The 14,159-nt window shown below is 49.3% G+C and overlaps 1 long non-coding RNA gene across 2 annotated transcripts; it reads left to right on the top strand.

Moving 5' to 3' along the window:
- The first annotated feature begins 705 nt into the window (after positions 1 to 705).
- LOC125392892 (uncharacterized) lies at positions 706 to 5,601 on the top strand. Of its 2 annotated transcripts, XR_015000680.2 has the most exons (3): positions 706 to 824; positions 3,022 to 3,330; positions 3,744 to 5,601. It is a non-coding gene; the product is annotated as an uncharacterized LOC125392892 (long non-coding RNA). The 2 variants fall into 2 exon arrangements; XR_007229633.3 differs by having other exon boundaries at positions 3,022 to 5,601.
- The last annotated feature ends 8,558 nt before the right edge of the window (positions 5,602 to 14,159 follow it).

Raw genomic sequence — 14,159 nt, 5'->3', positions numbered from 1 at the left:
ACAGTCTCCTGAAAGTTTGCCATGAGCACGGCCGTGAATTAAGGCCAAGCTAGGCTGTATAGTGAGTGTCAGGCTAGCCAAGGATATAAAGCAAGACCTTGTCTCAAAAATACCATAGAAATAAATAAACAAATAAGAGACTCTAGCCTATAATTATTCCATTTGACAGTGAAATCCCAAGACTCTCTTCTTGCTGCTTCCGGGGGTGGAGTCCTGCGGTTGCTGCCTCTTGGCTTTCACGCACTGACGGTTCATTATAGATAAGCAGGGCTAAGGTGTAGCCTGGCAGAAGATCCAGAAGGCCCAGCACCTAGCCTTTCCCATGTTGCCTGGGGGCTGGAGGGACAGGAAGGCCCATGTGGGTACAGAGAGGGCTGGTGTCACCCAGAATAGCAAGGCTGGGAAGAAGGCGTGCCCAGGGAAATCCTGATCCCATCTGGTGGCCCGGAAGCCAGCTGCTGCTGAATATCCACAGCTAATCACTGACACAGCTTCTGGTGGCCCAACCCAAACCAGCCAGGCCAGGTATTTGATGACATTTGGGGTTCTAATGACACCATCAGCTGACTGCTTGGACCTTGGGTCAGGGATGAGGAAATACAGAGAGGCTCTGAGCTGATTAGGCCGGGGCGATAAGATAAGACCAGTGGGTTGGTTCCCTTTGAGGATGATGACATTGTGTGGTGCAGTCTTGGGCCACGCCATGTTCTTCACAGGTACTGGGTAAGGCTGCTCCAGGCCAGGCTCATGGGTGCTAATGTGGATCATGGATCCCCTTCTTGGGAGAGAGAGCATCCAGACTTCTCGGGAGCAGAATCTCTCAGGTATTCATACACACCAGACTTTAATCTTTCCAGCAGCAGATAAAATATCTGCCAGATAAAGGGAAACAAAAATTCTTTGTCTTGCAAGATGTTAAGAAAGTTACCTGGGGCCAAAGGTTATTAAGTAGGTTGCTTAGGTCAGAGCTCAAGCGGCCTGCAGGGTCATTTGAGGGCAGTGTTAGTGCTGTGTCCCGGGTGGATGCTGGTGCCGCTCTTCAACACCCGGGCCAGACACCCAGGCAGTGTGGCCTCAGCTCTGGGGAGACAAGAGGTCACAGGAAGCTTGAGATTGTTCAGGCCGCCCAGGTCCTCTGTGTAAGGTTGTTTCTGCTCTTCCTGGGAAGCATGGTGGCAATGAGGCTTTACCCTGACTCTGCACACTGCTCTGGTGGGATGGTTGCTTTATAGTAATATTCTATCAATCCGTGGGCTGGGCAGGCTTTCCATCACCTAGTGTCTCCTTCAACTTCTTTCCTGGGGGTTTTCAAGTTTCCGGTTAGCGGCCCTTTACCTCCTCGGATGGGTTCACTCCAGATATTTATTTCTTTCTGTAGCTATGGTAACCAGGACTGTTTCCCTGTTTTCTTTCTCGATATCTGTTATCGATGTATAGTGAGAGGACTGATTTTGCTATGTCAGCTTGGATCCCGCCCCTTGGTGGAAAGTGTTGACCAGTTCTGTTTTCTGGTCAAATCTTTGGGGTCTCCCACCAAGCATCACATCTATAAACAGGGTTCTGTTGGTGCTTCTTCTATTTCCCTCACTTATCTTACCGCTGTAAGACTCTGATCACTCAGCTGAATTAGAACGGAGAGTGTGGGCTTCCCTACCTTATTCCCCAATTTTAATACAATTGCTTTGGGTTTTTTTCTGTTTAGTGTAATGTTGGCTGTGGGATTATATTATACGTGTGTCTTATATGACTTTTATTATGTTACAGTATGTTGCCTTCAAATTTAGTATCTCTAGGACTTTTTATCATGAAGGAATCTTGTACTTTGTCAAAGGCCTTTCCTACATCTATTGAGAGAATCATGTGATTTTTTTCTTAAAGTCTACTTATATAAACTATACTACATTTGTTGATTCTCATATGTCGAACTATCCCTGTACCTGGGGAATAAACACAACTTAATCATTGTGAATGATCATTTCGAAGGGTGCCTATATTCCGTTTGCAAGTATTTTGTTGAGAATTTGTATGTTTGTATTCTACTGGGATGCTGGACTGTAGTTGTTTTTTTGTTTTGTTTTGTTTTGTTTTTTTCTGAGTCTTTATTCAGTTCTGATGTCAGAGCAGTACTGGCAGGCAGTACCAGCCGGGCCCAAAAATAAAAGCTCCCCTATCCACCCGTGGACAGTAGAATTATACTTCAAAGGTCCCTTGTGAGAGAGTGGGGAGGGAGAAGTCGTGTGCTCCGAGGAAGTGGGCCCAAGGTCCACTGACATCACCTAGCTAGACAAAGAGACACTGTTTTCTTATAGGGCTGAAGCAGGTGTTTGAGAAGTCCCAAGGCCATTCCTGAATAAGGGGACATGGAAAGACAATAGGCTAGTTAGTTAATGGTGTGACCATGGCCACGGGTGCTGCCTTCTGTAGCCCTTCTCCATTTAGGGTTTTATTCTGGAAGTGTCTGTTTCCAGGAAGCTGGGTGGAGGACAGACCCTGCTTACTCAATAGGACAAATGTCTTATAGATAGAGGTTGTTTGCAGGAGCTCCAAGTCCAAGAAACGCTCAAAACCTTCCTGAATCTGGACTTCAAGGTCACTGTGATTCACGCAGTTGGTCACATGCCTTGTGTCCCTTCTTCAAGTCAGAGAAGCATGTGGCACAAACGTGATGGCTCAGTGAGGCCATGTGGGCAGCCTGACTGACCCTCTTGTCACGCTCCACACATGAAGCATCCTCTACTGGATCACGCATGGGGAGCTAGGTCTCCAACTGACAGTGCTGTCTGGGGAGGTAGTGGAAGCCAGTAGAAGTTTTAGGAGGTGGGAACCAGCTGAAGGAGATCCATCTGCGGGCGTAAAAGATGTAGCTGTTGGTGTCCTCGTCTCTCTGCTTCCAGCCAGCACACAGGGAGTAGCCTCGGCCAGCACGTGTTCGTGCCACCGCAATGGTCTCTGCGAGCCCATCGCAGTGGGGCAAGGGAACTGTGGCAGAGCCCTCCGGAACCAGAGTTCTTCCTCCTTTAGGTTTGTTTCTCTCAGGCTCTCGTCACAGTGACGACATCTTACCAACAACCTCGGAGAGAAGAGAACCAACCGAGGGACTCAGCGTTAAATATCATGATCCTGACCACTGGCTATAGTAATTTCCCAAACAGCAGCATCTGTTACCAAGACAACCACATCATCACTGTGTGCTCTGGTAGCTGTCATTACACATGAGGTTGGATTCTCACAATTCTCTGCACCAGGGCCTCCCATAACCTTGCCAAGGACTTGGTCTGTGTATCAGCTGCCCCGTGTCCTCTCAGCTGAGGAAACAGAGGCATCTGGGAGGTATGTCCTGCTTGGGGCATGTGGTTGGTAAAAAGCAGAATTGTGGCAATGTGGGTTTCTCACTCCAGCCCCCTTTGCAAAAGCCTGGTTCATCCATTGGAAGGCTGTTTCTCTGGGACTTCCCATGGCTTCCTCTGCGCTGGAGCCAGCTCCCTCTCCTTCCCTCCCCCTTATCTCTGGAACACAGGCTAAATGCAAAGGAAAAGAGCCTCTGCCACAGCCAAGATTCCTATCTGACTTGGAACATGGGCCACCGCTAGGCTTCCTCTTGAGTTCCTGGCCTGAAGAGGCCTTGCCTGCAGCTGCCATGGCCCCACAGCGGAAGCCAGCACTGAGAAGATAAGGGGAAGGCTGGGGGCCTGGGGCCACTTCCCTACCAGACGCTAGAGCACATCTCCTGTGCTTTCTGACAGGCGGCCTGCAGAAAGGGCTTCCCGGCTGGATGCATTCCTAGGGACACCACAAACCAAGCAGGATTTCTGCTGTTCTTGACTCACAGAAAAATCCATTCCCTCACAGTTGTGGAGGCGAGAAGTCTAGAATAAAGATATGGACGGGGCAGTGAAACTCAGGAGAGACCCCTTCTGGCCCTCCGAGCTTCAGTTCCCACCAGTACCCTGCTGGCAGCCACACCGCCCAACCCTTTGAATCCCTTCCCAACATGGCTTCTCCTGTTCTCTTATTCTGAGGACATCAGTCATTGAATTTAGGGCCCTCCTAATCCAACACGTCATCCTTCCAGACAGGGTCACATTCATAAGCTGTGTGAGGACATGAATTTCAGGGTACATTATAACACATCTAGAAATGTCCTGCGACCATCTCCCCTAAACACGTAACCTTAAAACAAGAAGCATATTGTACATCTCAAAGGATGGAGGTGATGAGAAGAGGCCATTGACCATCTGTCCGGAAGGCTGGGGGACCTGAGCCTGGGTTCCCATACCTCATCCTGTCCTTCCTTTCCATGCAAACCTCTCATCCTTCCCTACACCAAGAGTCAAGACTCCTGAGACTCCTCTCCATGCATGCAGAAGACAACCACCATCTTCCACAGCCACAGACATCTCACTGCGGTTCGCCACGGATAATCTAAGCACTCATTCAAATGTCACACAGTACCCAAGCTGTCAAAGGCTACGGACTGGGGTGTGACCCAGGGTGGGATGGGACACACCACACCTGGTGTGGTCGGTACCTAGAGAGCAGCCGATGATACTTGCTGAGGTGTACCACCGACACATTCCTGTGATCCCCACAGCCCACTCTTCTAACCCCCAGGAATCCCATTAAGGAAGACTGGATAGCAGCTGGGTCTTCCAGAGTCATGTGACTCCCACAGAAGCCCAGGAAGTCTGCAGTGCAGAAGAGGGGAGATGTCCCTAGTTGGGCCTCTAGATTTTGACACATGGGGCAAGGCCACTGGTCACTGGGAACATGGAGGGTGATGAGAGGAGTTGATGCAGCCTGTGAGCAATATGGTAAAAAGCTCTTCTCAGCCACAGGCCAGTTTGCCAGCTGTCCCTACTCCTCAGAGCCCTGTCTCAGACAGGAAACAGCGTGGGGACAGAACACAGCCACCAGGCAGTGAGTCCCGCCCACAGAGAGGACAGCAGGTGACTGGAAAGAGCCCGCTGCCTTGCTTCGGGTTCGCAGAGTCAGAAGCATGGAAGACCCTGCTTCTCTACTTCCTCTAGTTAGACAGCAGGCCCCTCTCTAACTCATATCCTCAGTCAGTGGCTTTGCTTGCTTATTGATTTCAACCCCCATGGTTCCACAGGAACCTACCATCCCTCAGCAAAATGACCCAAAGAATAAAGAATTGTGAACCAAGGCAAGCAGTACACTGTCCCCGTCACTCTCACCTCTGAAAATAACCCTTTATTTAGCTGGCACTCAATTTAGGTCCTGACCAACGGACTAGAATGACAGGAAAGCTCAGGCAAGCCCTGAAGCCTCCCACCCCACCCCATGCCATCCTGCTCCCACCTCCCACTGCCAGCAGAGTGGCCTGCCAACCTACTCCACCCACGAGGAGCAGAAGCCAACGGTAAGAGCCTGGTGTGAGGCACCCCGTGTGGAGCCTCAAGCCGCCAGACCCTCCTTGTGGAATGATTCCTCACAGCCTCTCAGGGTCCAGAATATGAAGTTAAGAAGCATCTGCGTATTAGAAGAAAGTTTCTTAAATGGGCTGTGTTCCACAGCTGGGTACTGTTTGGTGGCAGGGGAGCTGGTTGTAATTTTACTTCAGCAATAATACAACTATGAAAATTATTCTACTTCCGTGTTCACAGTTGGGAGACAGTTTTCATAGAAGAAGACCTCATGGGAGTGATGTCTCAGTTGGTGATGTGCTTGACAACCAAGCATAAGCACCCGTGTAAAAGCTGGGTATAGGAGAGCCTACTCATCATCCCAGGACCAGAGACAAGCAGACCCCTGGGGTTCTCTGACTGTCCAGCTAGCCTAGCCCAATCCACAAGCCCCAGATTCCCGGTTTCAAAAAGCAAGGTGCTTGCACCAAAGGACAGACACCCCAGTTGATCTCTGGCCTCTACATGCTTATACGCACACAAAAAGACTGATTTAGGGTTTTAGACGTGAGAGCAAACCCATCATCCTCACCCTTTAAGTCTGACGCAAGCATTACTCACGTTCAGAGGGGCACAGTGTTGGAGTCTACGCTAGAATCTGCCCAGCGGTGACACTGGTCCAGCAGTGTCAGCCTCCCCTGGTGCCCATCACAAGTGCGAGCTCCTGGACCTACTCCAGACTTCCTGAGTCATACACTACAAGTTGCGGTTCAGCAAGCTTCCTGATAGTGGGAACACAAGGGAGGCCAGCACCCTCGCTGCAATTTAATATTCAGCTGATATATGATATATGATGAGGGTTCAGTAGAGCCCAGAACCCTCTCCCACTACACATTGTCCTCTGAACACAGGACATTCCTGCACATATCCCATGCTGGAATGGGTTCTTCTGGCCAATCAGATAACACCTCGAGTGCCAGAAGGTGGCTACATCCTAATGCTGATCCTGTGTGATGTGATGTCATCACTGCTGTCCCTAGAGCTGATGTCATTCACTAAACACCAGGCACGGTACAGATCTATCTCATCCTCCCAGCCACCTGAGACTGAAAACAACAAACAAGCCAAAACCTGCCATTAACCTCATTTCACAGATGACAAAACTGAAGCCTGGAGAAGGGGGGCGACTTGGGCAAAGCCACACACCGGTTAGAGCAGACCTAGGGCCCCAGCTTTCCTTCTCTGTGTCCCCAGATGTCAAGGCTGCAAGAAGGACCCTTACCTGGGACAGGGGCTAAATGAGCTTTGACCCAGTAAGTACTGGGATACCAGGGCAGCCCAGACCCCTCCCTTCAACTCACACACAGCACGCTAGACTGAGGAAGAAGGCCAAGATCACAGGTTGTGGGGGCATGTGGAGGGTTGAGGTCTGGGGGAGGGGACCACAGCCCTCTTTCTACTACAAAAGCTTTCCCAGCTCCCTACATGAGAACTGGAGGCCTGAGCTCCTGTGACCCTAAGAACGTCTGACCTCCATTTATGTTGAGTTCAGCAGATCTCTCCAGGGCAGTAAGAGCGTTAGGGAGCAGTGGGTCCCATTCACCCAACCCATCCAAGGAAGCCACCCAGTCCCCACTCAGCATCTCAGGGTCGCCATGCTAAGCAGCCACAGCCACAGCCACGTTCTGTCTCCTATCAGGTCTGGATGTCAGGTTGTGTCAATATAAACCCTTATTTCCTTTCTTCTTTCCACTAACCTGCTATCTGTATGGGGTACTGCCTGCCCCACCCCATTCCAGTCTCTGAATGTCTCCTGTTTCACCACTTTGTTCTTCTGGGATCTTCAAACACACATCACTGCCCCTTTCCCTGCGCACCGTGAGCCAGACCGTGCCACCATGACGGACTACATCCCCTAACAAGGTTTAATTTTAAAATATATAGATGAACATTCTAGAATGATCTGGCTGAACCCCTCCAATGGGTTGTCTAAGTCCTAAAAACGTACATTCCCACACTGAAGATGTCAGTTCTAGGAAATGAGGGGAGAAATTTATACAACATTTAAATTTTTTCTATTAGTCCACCATTCCCAGGGATAAAGGAAATTTGAAGCATTGACCATCTCAACCTAATGTAATCAGGTAAAATGAAGACAAGCTAGTGTCTTTAGTCAAAGCTTGGCATGAGCTAGAAGTCAGTGTTTCAGGATCTGAGGAGGAGGCTGGGAAAGAGTTCAGTTGATGAAGAGTTTGCCTTGCAGGCGTGAGGACCTGCACAGAAGAGCCAGGCATGGTCTCACATACCTGTAACCCCAGGCTTAGGGGAGTGGAGTGGAGACAGGTGGGCTTCTGATGGTCTCTGGCCAGCTCTAGCCTATCGGTGAGCTCTGGGTTCAGTGAGAGATGCTGTCCAAAAATTAAGGGGAAGAGCAATGGAGGATGACATCCAATGCCAACTTCTGACCTTCACATGCACATACGTGTACCCATGTGCACATATGTACATACCCACACACACACATACCCAGAGGGTAGGGTGTAAGACTGTACTGTGCTAGCTCAGTCTAAAATCTGCAGAAGCACTTTGATTTGCTCATTACCAGTTAAACCTGTGCTATGGAGGCAGAGGGCCGAGCATTATGTGAAGGCTTGGAATGATCCTGATTTTCCCAAAGTCTGAAAGCAAATTCAGTGGGCAATCACAGCTACAGAAGAAACCCTTAGCGGACACAGAGGAAACTAGGAGACACATTCTTGCCTATGCCTTCTTTCCCTGGGCCCTGGGTCCCAACCCACGGCTGGATCAGTCAACCATCAGTGGCCTTGATGCACGTAGATTTAAATTGTGTCCCTAGACAAGCTCAGAACTAGGAATTGACTCAGGAATGAACTGACCCTTCCTACACCAGCTCATTGCCCCTCCCACCACATAGAAAGGGGAGGTCCATAGAAGCTAGACCACAGGTGGCAAGGTTGTTAAGAAGAGGCCCTATGGCTATCATGGCCTCATCTTCAGGGCTCTGGTATTTCTGATACTTCTACAGCCAGATGCTGAATGTTCTAGAAAACAGCAACAAGCCTTGAGAATTCCCATGAAGAACCAGAGCAGAAGGCCTCACTCCTTCATGCACCATGACCCCATGACCTGGACTTCCCAAGACTGAACCCACAACAAACACTCTGGTCTTTGCCTTTGATGTAACTGTTCCATAGACCAAAACAGACCTGTCAAAGCATGTGTCCCAGCACTGGAGGATGGAATGGGGATCATGATCCCTCTCCACACAGATGTTACAGACATCTCTCCAAACCACAGCCTGTGTGTGTGTAGTTCATCTGTTACACGCTCTAGGCCACCTCTTCCTCCTACTCTGCAATGTTGAGGGCCTAATTAATCACGTCTGGAATTGTCCCAAGAACCCGAGACAGGTGCTCTGTCTGTTACAGAAACTCTCAATGAAACATTCTCACTTTGTCCTCTGAAAGGCCTGGATGAAAATCTTGGTGAACTATCTATTTGTACTAGATTAGAATCAGGAAGATAAAGGAAAACAAGGAGCTGACTGAGGCTCCCTTAGTCCTTCCTTCTCCACGTGTGTCTCCCCTCCCGTCTGGCCCACGTGATTGGCCAGCAGCAGTGACTGATTACAGCAGCCCCCTGGAGACTGACAATCCTTGGCTCATCTTCAGACCCCAGATAAGTTATTCACAGAGTGATAATTACCCCAAATGAACAAATTATAATAATTAAGCTCAGTTTCACAAGGCATTTGAGTTAGGTAGCAATCCTTCACTGCAAACTGCAAGGCCTAAATATTAATTAAAGGCCACAACAGTCACCTGAGTTAAGGCAGGTCCTTCCAATTGACAGATGAGGACACTTACAGCCCAGAGTTTGTTCTATGTCCAAAGACAAACCTGGATGTTTTAACAATAGACAGCTTAGATCTCCAAAGGAATGATAAGGGCTCCTGAAATCCATGTTTCCAAAGACACGGGAAGGCATCTGCCATGGGATTTGACATTCACACAAGAGGAGCATATACTACTGTTAGGATGGTCTTTGAGATCTGTATAAAGGGGAGGGTTTCCATGTCTGTCAGTGTGTATCCATGCATCGAGACTAGAGAGATGCATTTGACTTTCCAAGAATTATCTGTTCCTGGCAGTGTTCAAAATGATCTTTGTTTTTTTCCCTTATTCTTCTGTCATTTCTAGGTTATTTTTTTACAAGCAACACTTAGTTTATACGCATGTTAAAAGATACATTTATAATAAAGGTATCTATAATTTTAATAATAAAGATTACCATGCATCTTTCCTCATCCCCCCTTCTCTTCGGCCTTTATTTGCTGAGTAGGGTGCTCCCTTTTCAATCCTCTGTCTCTGGGTTGAGAGGCTGTACTACCTGCACATGGTTTGTGATCCATATGTAACATGTGCTCTGTATTAGTGTGTATCCTCTCTGTGGTATGTGGTGGGTATACAGTACATCTCCTGTCTGCAGGGTGCCCTGTGTGTACCATGCAGTCTGTTCTCTGTGTGCACTGTGTTCTGTGTGGCCTATGTGTGCAGTGTGCCCTACATGTACAATGTGTCCTACGTGTGCACTGTGTCCTACGAGTGCACTGTGTCCAACGTGTGCACTGTGTCCTGTGTGTGCACTGTGCTCTGTGTGGCCTATGTGTGCACGTGCCCCACGTGTACAATGTATCCTACGTGTGCACTGTGTCCTGTGTGTGCACTGTGTCCTCTGTGTGCACTGGGTCCTCTGTGTGCACTGGGTCCTCCGTGTGCTCTGGGTCCTCTGTATGCACTGTGTCCTCCGTGTGCACTGTGTCCTCCGTGTGCACTGTGTCCTCCGTGTGCACTGGGTCCTCCGTGTGCACTGGGTCCTCCGTGTGCACTGTGTCCTCCGTGTGCACTGTGTCCTCCGTGTGCACTGTGTCCTCCGTGTGCACTGTGTCCTCCGTGTGCACTGGGTCCTACGTGTGCACTGGGTCCTACGTGTGTGGTTTGTCCTGTGTGTGCAGTGTGTTTTGTGTGTGCTATACAGTATGTCCTGTGTGTGCAGTTCTTCCTGTGTGCTCAATGTTTCCTTTTGTGCAGTGTGGCCGATGTGCACTGTGTCCTGTGTGTAGTACACATACACACATATGTACACATAAGATCTTATTGTATGTAGTTTGTGTCCTATGTGTGGCACATGCACTTTGAATATGGTACATGTCCTGTGTGATGTGTACGCTTGTTCATTCTGTGTTCTGTGTGTGCGGCATGGCCTGTGTGCAGTATACATACACATGCACATACAATGTATCCCATGTGGAGTGCATGTGTCCTGAATGTGGTGCATGTGCCATGTGCTGAGTGCCTCCCTTAACCTACCTGGCTGTCTGGGAAGCAGGGAGAGAGAAGAGGGAGACCCAACATCAAAGGCATCACCATTACCTGGTGACATCCTGCCCTGATAGCCAGAGGTGTCACTCAGACTTTATCTCCTCCTGCCTCCAGCTGCAGGCTGAAGATTTGCACCTTCCTGCAAACACGCCTCCTGCTCACTCTGTAACAATAGCACAGGCAATAGAGCAACTGGATATGGGGCCAAATGAAGATCCTCACAAACAGTATAGAAGGGCATTTTTCCACCAACAAAACCCACCCTTCACCCAAAAAGAAAAGATGTGTCCCCTTTGATCAGCTTTGGATCTGCCCACAGATGCTCAGGCCATTGCCCGTAAGCTGCATGGTCCTGAATGACACAACCCCTCCGAATCCAGTCCAACTCTCAATCCTTCCAAACACAAACTGACCCTTAGCAGTACTCTTGGGGGTGTCGCTAGGCTGGGGTGACTGGGGTATCCTCCATGAGATACGTTTTCCAGGAGGATTTGCTTTGATTTGTTTTTGGCTTTTGCCTCTGCAGAGAAATCTAGCTGAGCCCAGGATGCCCCTGTGGATGCAGGTGTCTCAGCACTGGACTTGAGCCGTGGCCGTGGGTTACCTCAGCCCTGGGCTTACAGAGCTGTATCCCTGGGTTACAAGAAGCCTTGCACAGATGCACAGAAGGTTTGTCTTCACAGGCTGGGCGTGAACAGTAGTGGGGCGGACAGTTCTCCTAGGACTGGCAAGGGAGCTGGGGACTGAGGAAGGCTGGGTACACAGGGGGTGGGGAGCTTTATGGAAGTAGATCAAAGTGGTGTCAGCCCCCAGTGGACCTGCCCCCGGGAGATAGGCATTCAAAGCTGTGAGATCCCTCAACAGCCTCCAACAGGTCTGGGTTCTCACAGAAGCCACCCACCCCCAAAGCCAGGTGCTCAGGAAGTGAGCTACAAAAAGTGTGGGGGAGGGGAGGGGACTAGGCCAGCGGCTGTCTGCATGGACTGATCAGGCAGAAAAGAAGCTAGGGCTGTGGACTCCAAGGTTGCACCCCGAAGCTGCTGCCAGCCCCACCGACAAGACTCTGACACCTCTAAGGGTCTTGTATTTCTCCTCTGCTACTTCCTCTTCCATCTGCACACCTGCAGCCCCATGGGAGCGCTCTCACGTCTAGGGGAAGTGAAGGTGGCAGGATGGAGGAGAGGAATGGTCCAGTGGTCCAGTGGCCACCACCTGCCCAGTCTAAGTGGAGCGTAAACCCTGCTTGAGCCTCCAGGGGGCCTCTCCTGTCCCCTAGAGCCGCACTTCCTCTGAGTCTCCAAGAAGGTTCTGCACTTTAGCAATACCAACCACGGGTCTCTCAGGAACCCCCACCTCCAGCCTCCAATGGTCTTCCCAGGGGATTCTCTGAATTTTCTCCACTACACAGACCTGGAAGCCATGACCCAGGAAGGACCCTGACCTACCCAGGAACCCACTCCATAGAAAAGTTGACCCTGCTGGGTAGGAGGTTAGCTTTATGAAGGACTTCCGTTGTCTTTATCAGGCCTGCCCTCGTGATGGCTGCAAAGATCCTATTTCCAAACAAAACCCAGGTCACAGGGAATAGAACTTGGCCTTATCTTTTGGGAAAACAATTCTACACCAAACTGAGTACTAATACCTATGCCCAAAGACGGAAAATTCCATAGCACAAAATATGTCTATAATATATACATTATTACTCAAAGAATACATAGTAACAACCTGAAAGAACACCGTGTGGATTTTTTCTGTTAGACTATTAAACGGTCATTAAAAATGATTGTGAAGTCTGGGGAGAGATTCCAGTGGGTAGAGCAATTGCCCAGCTTGCAGGAAGCCCTGAGTTTGATCCCCATTACTGGTCAATACCACAGTAATCTTAGCACTTAGGAGGTGGAGGCAGGGGGATCAGAACTCAATTATATAGCAAATTTGAGGCCAGCCTGGACTATATAAGATGCTATAAAAATATTAATTAAAAAAAAACTACAGAGAAAATATTGACCAGATGACAAATTTTTTCTCATAATGCTAGATGACCTGAGAGAGACAGCTGTAACGGTATATGTTACTGCGTAGTAAGGATGGGACAGAGGGGAAACAGTCTTTGAATTTCATTTTTAATATACTTGTAAATTAAAATGAAGGAGAGATGAAGATTGTTTTAGCCATCTCTACCACTCACCTGCTCTGAAATTTGGGGGTCATTGAGACCCTGCAAACCTCAGTTTTCTGAGAGCAGAATGAGGGAAAGGGGGGTCTTCAACATTAGCGGGTCATTGGGGGTTTAGAGGGCTGAAGATGACCACATGTGAGGAGCCAACCTTGGGCCATCCTCGTCATAGGGGACAAGGCTGTTGGCTGTCTTTACAAATATCTGGGAACAACGAGTGAGGAGATGCAAAACTCACAGCATCAACGTGCGTCTGGCTAGCAGACAAGGCTGTCATGGGAAGAAACTTCAGAAGTTGTGTCCAGCATCGGCTGAAAGTGGCTCGACTTCACGTCTTCAGTATCTCCAAGAACACAAAGAGCTGCGTGCCACTGGACAGTGTCTCTCACTTGCCAAGCATGTGGCTCTCAGTCCCTTCCTCAAGAGGACTTGGTCAACCAAGTCAACCAAGATGTGATATACAGTCAGCAGCATGTGTGTGTGTGTGTGTGTGCCCGTGCACATGCGCGCATGACTATGTGTGTATTGTGTGTGTGTGATGTGTGTAGTGTGGGCTATATGTAGATTGTGTGTATATGTGAGGTGTGTACATGTATGTATAGTGTATGTGGTATATGTGGTGTATATATGTGTGGTGTGTGCAAGTATGTACATGCATGTGGTATATGTGGTATGTGTGTGCTATGTGCATCATGTGTGTATATGTGTGATATTGTGTGATGTGGTGTGTGCGTGTACATGTGTGTATGGGGCGTGTGCGCACATGTCTGCAGTGAACATGTGTGTGTGTGTGTGTGTGTGTGTGTGTGTGTGTGTGTGTGTGATTGTATTAACAGGCCGATCTTCCAGATGGAAAGACACAGCACAGTGCAGGGCTGGACCATCTCTCTGGTAAGCAGATATCTTCTTCACCGAATTCCAGGCTCTGGTGAATCAGATCCAGAACCACTTTGCTGGCCGGAAACAGGCAGGAGGCACCATAGGGTGCTCCGTCTACACTGCAGGCCACTCCACTCTGTTCCTCAAAGAGGGGTATTTGCTTTGGTTTGGTTTTTTTTGGGGGGGTGGGGTTTTGTTTGTTTTGGTTTGGTTTGGACTCTCCAGCCCTGTTTAGAGCAGGACCCTGTGCAGTTTTCCCAGCAGGATGCAGAACAGAAGTTCCCCTGAGGAGACCTTGGCAGAAGTGGCCTTTCCTGCTCACTTCCTGGTTGGGCCGAT

Source organism: Myodes glareolus, chromosome 2, assembly GCF_982192425.1.
Source record: "Myodes glareolus chromosome 2, mMyoGla1.1, whole genome shotgun sequence".
NCBI classification, from domain to species: Eukaryota; Metazoa; Chordata; class Mammalia; order Rodentia; family Cricetidae; genus Myodes; species Myodes glareolus.
The sequence above is the reverse complement of the archived record's forward strand: the minus strand, read 5'-3'. Positions and strand labels throughout refer to the sequence as shown.